The following is a 10,747-nucleotide window of genomic DNA, read 5'->3' as shown; positions in this document are numbered from 1 at the left end:
GAAAAAGAATGGAAACAGAATATCTCTGCTAAATATCTCTCTTATTCAACTCCAACAGAACATGTTCTGTATAGCCCTCCCTGAGATTCCCCCACCTAGCATATCTGATATTTTTGGATTCCCAGAAGGGAGACAGAGTGCCAAAGGGATAAAGGCTCACAATCCATATAGATTTTTTCATATTAAAATATGGACCTCTTTTATTATTTTATTGGTAATATTTGTCATCTCTTTGATCTTGAGTAGGATGTGAGAATTAGGTTGGGTTCTTTTATAATCATTTTTATGTTTTGAAATTATAACATAGTCAAATGATTTTACTACATCTTTTTCCTTCCTCTAAACCTTCCATGTACCCTCCTTGCTCTTTTTCAGATTTATAGACACTTTTTTCTTATATTTCTAAATACATAAGCACAACTTGTTCAATTCATATACTGTTGCATTTAAATCTGCAATTTCTCTTTGCAGTATATAGAGACAAATAGAAAATCACAAGTGATCAAAATGCAGAGATCAGAAGATCATGTGGGAAGTAGTCCCAAATGATCCATCTTCAGTACAATTTCTGCACCTGTAGCTCAGGGATCACTGTGGACCAGGTAGAAGAATTGCAAGATTTAAAGGGAACTGAAAGTTTTCTCTGAGACTGTGTTCCCTAGAAATGTCAGGGAGTCTGTATCCATGAGGTCTAGTGAGGTCTTGAATAACAGTACTGAAAAAGGATGACTCCAGCAGACATACAAATTATAGAACTGGGAAATCTTGAGGGGACGCCATCCTAAATAAATAACTATAGGTAACTGGGGCAATTCTGAGAGTGGAAGAAAAGGTCTTAACTGGAGTAGATACCCCATACATATACCAGTTGTTTATCCAATATCAAGCAGTCAACAACACGGGATATTATTTTACAATTTTCTGCTTTTAGCTCAAAGGAAGCTTGGAATAGAGAAAATGGTTTCTTGAGTTTTCTTCTCACAGAAGCTGACAGAAGTGTCCTAGAGCTTCTTATCCTGTTATATATGTACTTTACAGAATCTGTATTAACTGTAAAATAATCTGAACATGGAAACCTTCCAAATAATAAAGACTATTGCTACTGATCTTGGATTCGCAACAGAACTTGGGACTATGACCTTATTGATGAATACAATACACACTTTGGACACAGGACATGAAGAAATTCAGGTGGTATGAACCAAGTAGCTTCTAGTGAAGGACTGCAGCTGTATCAAATAGCCTTTTTGTCTGTGATGAGGGAAAACATTATGTATGTTAAATGTACAACTCTCCAGGCCTGTGGTTTGTCTGTGTCTGTCTACTTTGGTCAGTGAAGCTCCTTTCTGCATGGGACATAAGTCAGTGGAAAAATATGTGACTAGTGAGAATGATGAATAGTCTTAGAAACTAAGTGTTTGGGTAAAAATTAAACATCTAAATTAAAGCCTCACCCCAAGACACTGCCTTGGATTGGGGCAGAACAAATACAAACGCCAGAACAATGAGAGGAGTACTGTGAAATGTTATTTCTGGACATGATGTGGCTATTGCAATCATGACCTCATGGTAGCAGTGCTTATCTCACAAGCCGTACACAAATTCATGACATTCAAAACACTGTCATAAATGTGGAGGAGGGGGATAATCCCCAGGACTAACACTACACTGAGTATTTGTCTCTGTGGTAGATGCTGGAAAGGCAGAATCATCCTCTTCAGAGGATGATGTCCCCTGGTAGGATTACCATGCTCCAGCAGATGGCCCCAATTCCTTGCACACATGGACAGCATTAACTGAACTTGGTGGATTATGAAGAGAAATTTGGGAGGGAGGTTGTGTTATAGAGATATGAACAGTAGGATGAAATGGGGGTAGATGTGACAATATTTTGCTGTGTAGACGTAGGAAACTCAAAACTAAAGAAAAACTTTAAATATAACTTTTCACTTTAGTGCCCAGTTAGACCCTGACTTAGCAGTCGTACCCCTCAATTTTTTCACTGCTGTTACTACCAGAGGAAACCAGCACATCAACTTGTAATGTTTAATAAATCCTGTCAGGTCTTCAATATATTTCTTGGTTTTCCTTGTGTCTTTTCTAGTTTATTTTTAATTTAGCTGCAACAGAACTCTTTGTTCTGTTTTTCTTTCTCATTTCCCCTTTCAGTTTACTTTTCACTCCACTCATTCTATGTTTCATGTTTCTTCTATTCTAAACTCATATTTTTTTCATTTCTATCTTTGAACAAGTACTTTTCATAGGTCATACATTATTGTTTAGCAAAATTTTCTCTAAATTTTGAGTTGTAATTGTAAGTGTTTATGTTTAAAACTTAAATATTCTAAAGAAATGTTCTAAAGAAAATAGCCCCCAAAGGAGTGGCACTATTAGGAGGACCTGCTTTGTTAGAGTTCATGTGGCCTTGTTGGAGGAAGGACTGTCACTGTGGATGCAGGCTTTGAGGTCTCCTCTACGCTCAAGCCACACCCAGAGGTTCAGACCACTTCCTCTTACATATCTTGCATATCAGTCAAGTATAAAACTCTCAGTGCCTTCTCCAATACCATGTGTGCCTGCAACCTCCCAAGGTGATAACAGGCTAAATCTCTGAACTGTAAGCTACTTCATTAAATATTTTCCTTTATAAGAGTTGCCATGCTCATGGTATCTCTTCATAACAATCGAAAAGCTCAGACTGAAATTATTATCAGGGACTAGGGTGTTGCATTGAACTGACCATGCTTTTCTTTGATTGAATGTGGACCTTGGGACTGTGGATTAGAAAAGACTTGAACTGCTCAATATGGCATTCTTGTAGAACATAGAAAATGGTGGTGCTGAATGTGATTTGCATGGGAGGTACCTGGCTCAAGTGGTATCAGAGGGGAAGCATAATAATATGTGCATTGAGACAGGTTTTATGATATTTTATTGAAGAATGTGGCTACCTTTTGCTATTGTCAGAAAGTACAAAGTTTTGTACAAATTTCAGATTATTATTATTGTACTAATCACAGATTATGACTAATCTATGATTTTCTTTATTTTATTTTGAGTGGGATCATTGTATTTTGGGTTGCTACTTTTTGTTTTTTGGACCAAATATATTTTTATTTAAAAAAATTAATTTGGGGACTTCCCTTCTGGACAAGAGGTGAGTGCCTGGGCTCAACCTAGATCCCATCCCTGGGCACCAGCTACTCTGGGGAAGACCTGCCCAACTTGGCCCCTGGTTCTGGCCACTGGGCAGTATCCCTTCTAGCCCCACCCCTACCAGAAAGGCTTCCCTTCTCCAAGATTCCCAGCAGACCCTGTAATCTCCACCCCCTGCCCCCATACCCATCTGCCAGAGCCCCCAGCCACTTCCTGAGACTTAGAGACCGGGCCTAGCTCCCATGTTGCCCTGGACTTCCCTCTGGACAAGAGGGAAGACCTGTAACTTAGCCCCAGGTTCTGGCCATTGGACAGGATCCCTTTTATCCCTACCCCCACCAGGAAGGCTCCCCTTCTCCAAGACCCCCAACAGACCCTGCATTTCTCCACTCCCTGCCCCCACGCCCATTTGCCCAAGACCCCAGCCACTTCCTGAGACTTAGTGACTGGCTCCCAGCTCCCATCCTTCCCCCGGATGTCCCTTCTGGACCAGAGAGAGAGAGAATGTAAAGAGCAGCAAAGGAAAAAGGCCAAGTGACTTATAAAGGTAAACCCATCAGAATAACACCCGATCTCTCAGTGGAGATGTTGAAAGCCAGAAGGACCTGGACAGATATAATGCAGACACTAAGAGACCATGGATGCCAGCCTAGACTAATATACCCAGCAAAACTTTCAATCATCATAGAGAATGAACAAGACATTCCAAGACAAAGCCAGATTTAAACAGTACTTATCCACAGAACCAGCCCAAAGAAAGCACTAGAATGAAAATTCCAACCTAAGGAACTCAGATACACCCTCGAAAACACAGGCAATAGATAAAGCCACAGCAGTAAACCCCAAATAAGAGAAGTACACACACACTACCACCAAAAAATAACAGGGATGAACAATCACTGGTCATTAATATCCCTTAATATCAATGGACTTAATTCACCTAAAAGACACATGGTTACAGAATGGATAAAAAAGCAGGACCAATCTTTCTGCTGCATACAAGAAACACACCTCAAATTTAAAGAGAGACACTACCTAATAATAAAAAGCTGGGAAAAGACTTTCCAATCAAAAGGTCTTAAAAAACAAGCAGGTGTAGCCATCCTGGTTATCCAGCAAAATAGACTTCAAACTAAAATCAATCAAAAGAGATCAAGAAGGGCATTACATACTCATCACAGGAGAGATCCACCAAGATGAAGATTCAATTCTGAACATTTATGCCCCAAACACAAGGGCACCCGCATATGTAAAAGAAACATTGCATCAAATTAAATGGAGAGAAACTCAAAGCGATTCCACTAAAATCAGGAATGAGACAAGGCTGTCTGCTCTCCCCATACTTATTCAATATAGTACTTGAAGTTCTAGCCAGAGCAATAAGACAACATAAGGAGATTAAGGGGATACAAATTGGAAAGGAAGAAGTCAAGCTTTCCTTATTTGCAGATGACATGATAGTATTCTTGAGTGACCCCAAAGATTCAACCAAGGAACTGATAAAGCTTATAAACACCTTCAGCAACATAGCAGGAAACAAGATCAACTCAAAAAAATCAGTAGCCCTCCTATATGCAATTGACAAACAGGCTGAGAAGGAAATCAGAGAAACATCACCCTTTACAATAGCCATAAATGACATAAAATACCTTGGGGTAACACTAACCAAGCAAGTGAAGGACCTATATGACAAGAACTTTAAGTTCATGCTAGAAACCCCATCCAATGACTAAGGGAACTGGATGCCGAGATCCACAGCCAAGGTCCGGGTGGAACTCCAGGATTCCAATTGGCGAGAAAGAGAAGGGTTTATATGAGTTAGAGTTGTTGAAACCAAGGTTGGATAAAGCACAGGGACAAATAGCCAAACGAATAGAAACAAGAACTATAAACCAATGGCTGAGGGTCCCCCAACTGGATCAGGCCCTCTGAACGGGTGAGACAGTTGAACGGCTTGATATGTTTGGGAGGCATCCAGGCAGTGGGACCAGGTCCTGTGCTCACTGCATGAGTTGGCTGTTTGAAACCTGGGGCTTATGCAGGGACACTTGCCTCAGCCTGGGAGGAAGGGAGTGGACCTGCCTGGACTGAGTCTATCAGATTGATCTCAGTCCTCGGGGGAGGCTTTGTCCTGGAGGAGGTGGGAATGGGGCATGGGTTGGAGGGAAGGGGAGAGGGGCGGGGGGGGGGTGCAGATTAAGGGAATCTGTGGCTGATATGCAGAATTAAATTATATTGTAAATAAAATTTAAAAAAGAAAGAAAGTAATTTGAAGAACCTAAAGTAAATCTAGATATCACCATAACACCCATACTATCTGATGCTATTGTATGAGAATTCCCCCTACACAGAAAAAGAGAGAGAGGAAGAGAGAGAGAGAGAGAGAGAGAGAGAGAGAGAGAGAGAGAGAGAGAGAGAGAGAGAGAGAGAGAGAGAGAGAGATCTAAGTTTCTCAGGTACATCTTGAAGCTGAGGAACTGACATCTTGTCTATATGAGGACAGAGGAACCCAGTGCTCACATTTTGTCCCATTATCCCTTCTCATCTCCCTTTGCTTCCAAGAAACCCAAATCATTAGTAGCCCCTGCAGCTAAATGCAGAGCCTCACTGATAGGGGGAATGGAACAGGGTGATAAGTCATGGCAACTGTACAGCTGAGCTTTTATCTTAGACTTGCAATGGAATGTCCTTCCATGGGAGCAATATGCTAATCCCCTGGTTAGTGCTGGAGGACTCTTATGTTGGAAAAACAACACAAAAAATGTTTTCTATATCTGGAGTAAATGTATTAAAATAAAAAATATTGCGTAGTAGTAGAATTTCAGGATGCTGAATAAATGGTCATTGTGGAAGGTACCATGTACTCGTAGTGGAAAAATTTTCCCGAAGTGTGTGTGCATATATATATATATATATATATATATATGTGTGTGTGTGTGTGTGTGTGTGTGTGTGTGTGTGTGTGAAAATTCTTCATTGCAGTTTACATAATTTATTACTATTAAATCTTCTATTGCAAATTCCATTGTATGTCCATGCCATATAAGTCAAAGTATGAAGAATTCCCTGTGATGGGGCAATCAGTGTGGTTCAGCTATCAAAGGTGATTGCCTCCAATCCCCAGCACCTTGCTTTAATCCACACCTAACAAAATCATCGACCCAATTTGTCCTTTGGGCATTCCTGCACCATGGTAGGTATGTGCACATATGCATACATACAGACACTGAAATAAATAGTTTTAAAGAGAATGGCCTATGAACATATAGATGCAATACCCTAGAAATAATGCTACTGGCTCTCCATCTGTTCCCATGAACCCAATCCCCCAGTCTCAAACACCAAATATATTTTCATCAAAACAGTAAATTAAAGACTCTAAAGGGACTCTAAGTATTACTGCATCACCTAAGCATCCCATGCTATTTTGTCAGCTAGACTATTGATAACTAGAATAATAGGTTTTTAGGTAAAGCCTAGACTATTACATATCCCAGAGAAAACAATATTTAAGAAATGCTAAAATATCTCTCTCAAATAAGAAGGGTCATATAATACATCATGCTGTTCTGTAGAAAGAAACGTTTGTCAACTCAATTGGACTCAAAGTAATGTTAAAATTAATTAGTCAAAATTAGTCATTAACTAAAACAATAGGACAAAATCTAGTCCTCCAATGCTGGTCACATGATCTTTAATAGCATTATTCCTTTATTATTTATGTGTTAATTTTTAACAAACTGTTTTTTATGTACAGAGACTTTCATCTATGAGAACAACAAAAATGCATTAAACTATCAATTGTTGATATAACTAGGATGTATAACATACATATACACAATATTTACTATAGGCCGACTGGGAGGCATTATGTATTGTGGTGTTACTTTGCCATTTATACATTTTTTGTGACTTGAATCTTATGTAAATGGTCCTGAGCTCATTGGCTGTCTGTTTATTTTTTAATTTTTATTTATTCATCTCTCTTACCATACAACCCAACCTCAGTTTTCTCTTCTTCCACGCTTCCCATTCCCCTCTCACACCTTCCATCTCTCCTAGATCCACTGTTCCTCTGTTTCCTTTGAGAAAAAAAAAAACAAAACAAAACCAGTCTTCCCAGGGATATCAACTGAACATGGCATAACAAGATGCAAAGGACTAGGCACAAACCCATGTATCAAGGCTGGACAAGGAAATCCAGTAGGAAGAAGAAAGTCCCAAGATAAGACAAAACAGAGACACCCCAACTCCCAGTTAGGATTCTCCCAGAAACCTCAATCTAAACAACCACAACATACATGCAGAGGTCCTAGCACACCCATGCAGGCTCTAGTATTGTTGCTTCAGTCTCTGTGAGTTACTATGAGCCCTATTTAATAGATTCTGTGAAATATGTTCTCTTTCTGCCCTTGACCCTTCTGGCTCATACAATCCTTCCTCTCACTCTTCTCCAGTACTCCTTGAGTTTATTTACTTTATATTTTCAGAATGTGAATGTGCAGACCACCTGCCTGGTTACCTGATAAAATGTCCATGCTTAAGGGACATTTGAGCTCTATTTTTCTTACACAAGTTGAACAGTGTGAACAATCTAATTCAGTTCTTTGAGAAAGTCACAGCTGTCTGAAAGCACAGCATCACACACACTTTGTCTTGGTGAATAGTTTTATGGAATCCCCTCCTGTGTCTCAAACTATATGCTGATAAATCTTTGATTATCTGAGCATTCTATAAAGCATCGCAAAATATAACCTGACAATGATAATTATGTAATTTTAACTTGATGAATTAAAAAAGTGAAAGGCCTCAGGTATCATAGACTTACATCCTTTAGGCAGTGGTACAGAATATAAATTCCAGAGGCCTATCCCTTTGAAGAAGAATTTTAGAGGACTAGATATCATATGCCCCTTTATCTTCTTCCAGCTTTTGTGTATATGTATATCATATCTTGCATATCTTACCACTGAGAATTACTCAGAGTGCTGAGTAGGCAGCCCATACCTAGGACATAGCATTGATTGATACGCCACATTATCTAAAAGATCTGATTATGATTCAGCATAAATCAGGAGAGGGCAATTCAGCAGGTTAAGTTTTGAATATGAGACAATTTATTTGAGCCATTAAGCAATAGAGCATCTTTTTTAAGTAAGGATCATGTCTTGATAAGGTCTGTATTATGTGAAGTTCCTTAAGTGTCATAATACCACCTGTTATAACTTCAGAGCAATGCTGTGTCATCCTCATAGAACACAAACCAAGAGCTCTTCACTGTAGTGGGTAGCCATTCCAGCTTTGATCTCAAAGTAGTACCCCTAATGAGGCTTCTGGTAACTGCCACACCTACCTATGACTCACTCCTGGGGTTGGGCCAAGACAGAAGCCCTTAAGAACTGAGATCTGGACCTCTAGGCCCTCTTGGTGCCTCATGATCCTGGATGCTGGATCTTAGACAAGAAGAGTTATCCAGAGGACTCTGGACTACACACCTCACCTCTCTCGAATCATGTAACTAATGCCTTTACTGACTGAGTTACCCCAAAATAAACCTCCTTTTTAACTATGTGGAGCTGCCTTGTTAATCCCCACAATACTTCACAGGGAAATAAAGATAGAATTCAGCCTTGGAATCCTGTTAGATATGTTTGTAAACCTTACCTAAGTATGTGCTAGCTCAGCCAATACTGTGAATGTTAGAATTATTCACGTTGAAAGTGTTATTGTACTGAATATTGGTTAGTTTTTCAAAGAAGTAGTAGTTTTAGCAGACTCTAGAAGAAACAATGGGCACATGTATCTACTTGGAGATATAAGTAATAGTATCTAAATGTATGTAATAAGAATTTCTTCAGGGTGCATAAGCCTTTTCTAATTTTCATGTCCTATCATAAGAGTACCAAAAATCAAAATTTATTCCAGTGAATGAACATTGTGTTCGGAAACATGAACTTCATGGGATGGAGGAATATCTATGCAGTTACTTCTCTGCACTTGCTGGGTTTAGTGATTCTGAAATAGAAGTGAGGAGGTGTTTACACATTTCTGTTGAACCAAAACATTATACAGTACACTACAAGAGAGTGGTGCAAACAGACTAATAGATAACCAGTCAGAATTCCCTGAGGAAGTTCTTATGACAAGGCACTTCCTACAGGCTGACAAGACAGCAACATGACACAGAAGAAGAAGGAGTAAAGGGAAAGGGGGCTCCTGTATCTGGCTACTGTGTGCACTAGGAGATCCATGGGTTAGCACTGGGGTTTTATTGCCAAAGCCTTTTCTCTTGTTATGCAATATGCCTGACGTTTCCCTAGCGAATAAAGCAAACTTCTAAACAAAAAAAAAAAAAAATTAGAGACAATTTAAAACATTATCCACAACTGTAAAATTTGAATTCCATGGTGGAATGAAGCCATTCCAGGTAAATTTACACTAGTAGCTCTGGCTGGTTATGGCTAATCTTGGTGATATGAAATTTGTGTACCCAAACTGCCCCAAACCACACTGTTTAGAGTTGACTAGATGGACAAATACAACATCACTATCCCTGGACTCAAGGAATGTTATCCTTAAATTAAAGGGAGAGTTTTTGTTTCATTAGGAAAATGAATAAGTAAGGGAGCAACAGAATGAAGGTGAGCACAGGAAAACTTTGGAACTAAGGTTTGGACTCTAGCATTGACTGAAGTGTTTATTTCATGAGCATATACACTGTCCTCCAAATACATCACATTGTGTACTTGGCAAATGTGAAGTCTGCACTTATAGCCACACTTAAGTAAAATGCTTTTCAGAAGATGGCAAAGAATACTGAGGAAAAAGTGAGATTTGACAATTGCAGTTTGGTTGAAGAAGTTCTGAGTTCTAATCACCTGTGATTAAATTTGGTGGTCTATCCTAAAAACTGCAAATCTTTGTTCTTTGTTGTATTATCAAAAAATTTCTACTGGCCTCTGTGGGCATCAGGCACTCATGAAGTGTACATGCAGGCAGAATACCTGAGCAAATAACATTGTAATTTTTTTAAAACTATGTATACTTAGTACATATTTCAGTGTCTCTCACAGGTTTGCGTATTTTTGTTTCTTTTTATTCTCACTTATGTAAAGAAAATAATTGACCAACATGTTTGACAATTTTATGTCTATAATATATTCTGAATGTTCTCCTCCCATACCTTCTCTAATCTCCAACCACCCCTATCACACTCCTCTCCAAATCCTTGTCAGTCACTTTGCAATTTGATGATACTTTGTTTTGTCACTTGTTTTACTCAGGCCCATATGTATGGACATATGATTGAGGTTATCAGTGGGTATGAAAATAAAAACAATGCCTTTTCCTCTCCCAGATATCTCAGCAAAGAGTGCAATGGCCCTGATCCCTCTTCCACCCATGTCATTGTTGTTAAGTCTATTCTTGAGCAGACCTATAGTACTAATATAAATTGGTTTTTTTGTTTGTTTGTTTTTTGGTTTTTTTGAGACAGGATTTCTCTGCGTAGCTTTGTGCCTTTCCTGGAGCTCACTTGGTAGCCCAGGCTGGCCTCGAATTCACAGAAATCTGCCTGGCTCTGCCTCCTGAG

The 10,747-nt window shown here is 39.2% G+C and overlaps 1 pseudogene; it reads left to right on the top strand.

The window, feature by feature from the left end:
* The first annotated feature begins 1,068 nt into the window (after nucleotides 1-1,068).
* Nucleotides 1,069-10,747, top strand: part of LOC114689403 — a 15,226-nt pseudogene continuing 5,547 nt past the window's right edge.

This window comes from Peromyscus leucopus, chromosome 3 (assembly GCF_004664715.2).
Source record: "Peromyscus leucopus breed LL Stock chromosome 3, UCI_PerLeu_2.1, whole genome shotgun sequence".
Classification (NCBI taxonomy): domain Eukaryota; kingdom Metazoa; phylum Chordata; class Mammalia; order Rodentia; family Cricetidae; genus Peromyscus; species Peromyscus leucopus.
This window is presented reverse-complemented; position numbering and strand designations above follow the sequence as displayed.